At 40.7% G+C, this 5,776-nt stretch overlaps 1 non-coding gene across 1 annotated transcript; it reads left to right on the plus strand.

Annotated features, from left to right (window-relative positions):
• The first annotated feature begins 3,959 nt into the window (after positions 1 to 3,959).
• On the plus strand, positions 3,960 to 4,158 carry LOC145354592 (U2 spliceosomal RNA). Its single transcript, XR_013888867.1, has one exon. It is a non-coding gene; the product is annotated as a U2 spliceosomal RNA (small nuclear RNA).
• Positions 4,159 to 5,776: the final 1,618 nt, after the last annotated feature.

Genomic DNA, 5,776 nt, shown 5'->3' on the forward strand with positions numbered 1-5,776 from the left:
CGCTATGTTTGTGAACTCACCTCTCCGTTCACCTGATGAGGGGGCAACGCTCTGAAAGCTCGTGATTCCAAATAAACCTGTTGGACTTTAACCTGGCTATGTGAGACTTCTTATTGTTCCTTTCTAACAACACTGGAGGCATACCTGCACCACATGGAACACAGCAGTTCAAGAAGGCAGCTCACTGCCACCTTCTCAGGACAATGAGGAATGGGCAACAAATGCTGGCCTAGCCAGCAATGCTCACACCCTGTTCAAATATAAAATAATGTTCTCGACCTGGTCCTATGCAGACTGCTATTGCCTATCTTATATTGTAGTAGCGTTATGTCAGCCTATTGCTGATTCCATTATGTGGGGCTAGTGACTAAGCAGTAACATTTCATTGCACACTATTGTAGTGGACTCTATGCATTGTACTGATGTATTAATAGAAGTGGCTGAAGCACTTCACAAAAGTCCACTAGTGACCCTTCCTTTGACGCCACTTTCAATTATGGCTTAGGTTCTCCACATTTTTCAATCAGAGCCTTTATGTATTTCCTGTTTCCTTTCTCCAACCACCCTTTCAATTCCACTGCTCTGAGCTGCAGGTCATTTGTCTTCTCTATGCCATATCAGCAGATAATCCGTTCTTTCTTGGCTGCAGTGTATTTGTTTTCATTGGCATGATGTTATTTTCATTCAATCATCGCTCATTTGTTTTTGTTTGTGTGTGGCAGAGAGTTCAATTCTTTTAACATGGCGAAGGCTATCTTTGGCACTCAGTGTGAAGCTGTTGCATCTCATTTTCCATTTATGCTGATAAATTTGACTGACTTTCATATTGATGCTGGTTGCTTTCAGTGAATTGCTGCCAGGTTTTAGCCTGAGCTCATCATATTTTTTGGACCTAATGTAATTTTTGATGAGGCTTTGCCTGCTCACCTCTTGGTTATATTCACAGACGGGGATGCTAAACACAACAATTAATTGCAAGCTGCCTGATTATTCCTTATAACGTCCAGAATATTTTTCAACTTTCTATAGTGACAACAAAGTACATGTCAACAGCATGACATTTATTATAACACTTTACCTATGATAATAAGGAGATTCTATCCATCAGAAGGCATTTTAATGATTGTAATGCTGTACAGATCAAATGTTCTCTTGCAATTCAGTGCCACAATGAGTCAGATATTTCAGCTTGGATAAACAGCAGAAAATCTATCAATGCATCATGCTGGTGGAATATTTTATGCAGAGAATGACTGATGCACCTATTACTGGCCATTACAGTTGGTTTGATTAATACTTTAGTCCTCTTCTAGCGTTACATTAGTCTTGTGCTAAAACTATGGGAGAAATCCACAACATTGTCCTAACCAAAATCACATATTTTGTCTTCTTTGACTGTGGCCAGGACACAACAACGCTCTTCACATTTCTCAACTTCTTTATAGTCTGACATGGTTGACTATAGCATCACCATCCTCCAAGTTCTCCCCTCTGTTGTCCAGCTCAGTGGGATTACCTTCCACTGGTTCAGTTTCTCTCAATTATCTAACTGTAGCCAGAGCATCTCCAACCTGTTCTTTACCAATTCCAATATCATTATGTCTGGAGTTCCCCATCGACCCATCCTCGAATCCTCCTTCTTCATCATCTATATGTCTAGAGATGAGGCTATATTGATAGCCTCATCTCTAGACATGGGATCATTCCACATGTACATGGTTGACATTCAGATCTATCTGTCCAGCCCTTTATTTTGCCCACTCTGTGCTGTCAGATAGCTTATCCAGCATCACTTCTTTTCTCTAGATGTGCATTTGGAAAAACCCATCGACCTCAGTATCTGCCATATTTTCTGCACAATTGTCACCAATACTATCTCATCTCCCAGACCCCTGTCTCGAGATGAACTGTTTGTAATCCTGGCAATTCCAGTGACCCTGAGGTGAACTTGTGTTCTGATATCTTCTCCATTACAATGTATGCTTATTTCTATTGCTATCATATTACTAACATTATATTTAACCACTGTCTCTGTGCATCTGCAGACCAAAAGCTTATCAATGCTATTGTGACCTCCAGACTGGAGTACATCACAGCTCCCTTAACCACTCTCCCATCTTCCACCCTTCATAAATTTCAATTTATCTAAGGTTTTCCTGCATATATCCTTTACTGCACAATGTCCTACTCACCCGCTACTCCAGTCTTTACTGACACACCATTCTCAAGTAACCTCAAAGTTCAAGCTTCAATTATCGTGTTCAAATCTCTTTGTGACTTCTCATTTCCATATCTCTCCGAGTTTAACAGTCGCTGTCTCAAGTCTTCTTGTGATTTTGACTTGCATCTCTTTATCTCATCGTTGGTAGCTGTGTCTTCAGCCACCAGGCCACACGTTCTGTGATCTCCTTCCTGAACTGCCCCTTCCATCAGCTCCCTTTCCTTCACTGAGATCCTCCTAAAAATCCACGTGTTCAGTTACACACAGCTGCTATTATCTCCTTCGTTGCCTTGGAATCCATACAATGCGGAAGGAGGCCATTCGACCCATCAAGTCTGCATCAACTCTGTGAAAGGACCTATTTCCACAATGTGCCTAAGGAGGCTATTTGGTCCATTGAGCCTGCACCAACTCTCCAAAAGGGCCTATTTCTACATTATAGCTGCTATAAAAATGCATATGGCAGGTTTTGTTTATAACTGCTTGTAAAGTGAGCAAAAAGGTGTATCAGTGGGAAACATACAGTGCCATATTTTTATACTTCACTGGTTGCCTGCGCACTGATTAAAGACAGGAAAAGTATATTTTTTTTGGGATTCAGGTTACTCTGAACACATTGAAGGTGGGATATTCAATCCATTTTTGGTACTAGCAAGCAACAACAAAGAATAAATAAATAGTCTCCAACATATATAATATAGAAACATAGAAAATATGAACAGGAGTAGCCATTTGAGCCTGTTCTGTTATTCATTATGATCATGGCTGATCATCCAACTCAATCACCTGATGTCACCTTCCCCCCTGCCACAACCATTGATTCCCTTTGCTTCAAGAACAATATCTAACATCTTGAAAACATAATGGTTTGGCCTCAACTGCTTTCTGTGGTGGTGAATTTCACGGGCTTACCACTCTCTGGCTTGAAGAAAGTTTTCCTTATTTCATCCTAAATCCTTAGACTGGTTCTGGACTCCCCCACCATTGGGAAGATTCTTCCTGTATCTACCCTGCCTAATCCTGTTGGAATTTTATAGGATTCAATGAGATTCCCCACCTCATCCTTCTAAATGTCAGCAAATATAATCCTAACTGACTCAATCTCTCTTCATATGTCAGTGGAAATGGTTGAGAGCTTCAAGTTTCTAGGTATCCAGACCAGCAACAGCCTGTCCAAGTCCCTCCACATCGATGCTACAGTTAAGAAAGCCCACTAATGCCTTTACTTTCTCAAGAGGCTAAGGAAATTCAGCATGTCCACTACAACATTCACCAACTTTTACAGATGCACCATTGAAAGCAGTCTTTCCAGACGTATCACAGCTTGGTATAGCTCCTGTTCTGACCAAGACCATAAGAAACTACAAAGGGCTGTGAAAGTAGCCCAATCCATCCTGCAAACCAGACTCCCAACCACTGACTCTGTTTATACTTCCTGCTGCCTCAGCAAAGCAGCCAGCATAATTAAGGACCTCACACACCCCAGACATTCTCTCTTCCACCTTCTTCCATCAGGAAAAAAATACAAATGTCTGAGATCACGTACCAACTGACTCAAGAACAGCTTCTTCCCTGCTGCCATCAGGCTTTTCAATGAACCTACCTTATATTAAGTTGATCTTTCTCTTTACCCCAACTATGACTGTAATATTATGTTCTGCATCCTCTCCTTTCCTTCTCCCCTATGTCGTCTATGAATGATATGCTTTGTCTGTATAGCGCACAAATAACAATACTTTTCGCTTCTCGGCCTTTTGGCTAAGATCAAGTGTAGTATCGACATGTTGCGCTTGGTTGAAGTCATTAGGTTACATTTTAGCTTCAATTGAAGCAATTTTTTAAAGCGGCATCTTGGCCTTTTGGCTAAGATGCAAATAAGGTCAAGCCTTGGAGGAGGAGCTATGTCTACTCCAATCAGCTTGGATCATGTAGATCAAGCCCAAGACAGGCGGTGAGAGCCCTGTCTTGTCAGCTTGGATCGGGAATGTCTCAACTTGTTGGGACTCTGAATTGGATTTGATTTGATTGGATTGGATTGGAATAAAGTTTAAAAAAAATACTTTTCACTGTGCATATGCAACACTAATAAATCAAATCAAATCAGTCCCACCAACCCTGGAATCAGCGTGGTAAACCATAGCTAGGACATAGTCCTGTTGGATTGTATCAGTTAACAGACTATAGCACCCTCTACTGGATTTCACTTGCAATAAACAGATCACAAAATATTTAGCTGGATACAAGTGCTCCAAAATTTTTATCAATATATTTTTTAAATGAAAAAAAGTAGCTATGAATCAGAATTTAATTATTAGATTATGATAATACTGCAATTGTTCACTATTATCATTAATCACAACCTGTTTGTAATCTGAAAACAAAACTCAGCATTCAAAATATCAATAAATTGTATCAATTACTTCGATCAAGATAGGTCAAAGTTTAATGCTATTGCCATAAAAACACTTCATTCAAATTGAGCTTCAATACCAGACTCTTTGGAGTGTGGGAGGAAACCGGAGCACCCGGAGGAAACCAATGAAGACACAGGGAGTATGTACAAACTCCACACAGACAGTGAACCGAGCCAGGAATCGAATCTGGGTGACTTGCTATTAATAATTATGCGCTTCACGACAATTTTTTTTGACATGGCAGAGTGGTTAGCACCGCTGCCTCACAGCGCCAGGGACCCGGATTCGATTCCTGGCTTGGTTCACTGTCTGTGTAAAGTTTGTATGTACTCCCCATGTCTGCATGGGTTTCCTCCGGGTGCTCCGGTTTCCTCCCACACTCCAAAGATGTGGGGGTTAGGTTGATTGGCCATGCTAAATTGTCCTTTAGCATCAGGGTAAGTAAAAAGGGTTATGGGGATAGGGCCTGGATGAGATTGTGGTCGTTGCAGACTCGACGGGCTGAATGGCTCCTTCTGCATTGTAGGGATTTTACGATTCTATGTAGCAGGGATAATCAAATGTTAGTTAATATAACCACCCAAGCATAAAACTAGTATTACTGATTGGCCACCCATTACAGCAATGGTTTGATTTTCATTTCTATCTTTGTGGATGAAAATGATACTTGGGTGTTTTCTGGAACAGGAAATCTTTAATGTTATTCCTACATCTTGGCAGCTAGTTGAAAATCTACTCTACCATTGATCGGTAGTTATGAATGCACGCCACAGTAAAATGTCTACTGGGATGAACATACAGCTCGAAATCAACACCTTAACAGAATTGTGATTAATCTCTTCCCCACTGAAAGGAATGGGAATTGGCCGTTGAACAATGGAGCTAAGGAAGCAGAAACACAGAAAAACACAGGATCCTAAAAAAAATCAATTAATACTGATCCTAAATTTTAAGGGTTAGAAACTTCAGGAGAGCTCTGCTAAGTCAATGCTTCCTTTGTTTTAGGAGATTTTTTGAGTGCAAAAAATATTGCGTCCATGAAGATAGAGACTGTAAATGCTGCTAGGAATAGGAACACTTTCCAATTCAGGCACCCACAGTAAGCACTAAGCATTGGTCAATCATATTCATCTTGGTTTGG

The sequence above is a fragment of the Carcharhinus amblyrhynchos genome, chromosome 17 (assembly GCF_965287045.1).
Source record: "Carcharhinus amblyrhynchos chromosome 17, sCarAmb.v2.hapA, whole genome shotgun sequence".
In the NCBI taxonomy this organism is placed as follows: domain Eukaryota; kingdom Metazoa; phylum Chordata; class Chondrichthyes; order Carcharhiniformes; family Carcharhinidae; genus Carcharhinus; species Carcharhinus amblyrhynchos.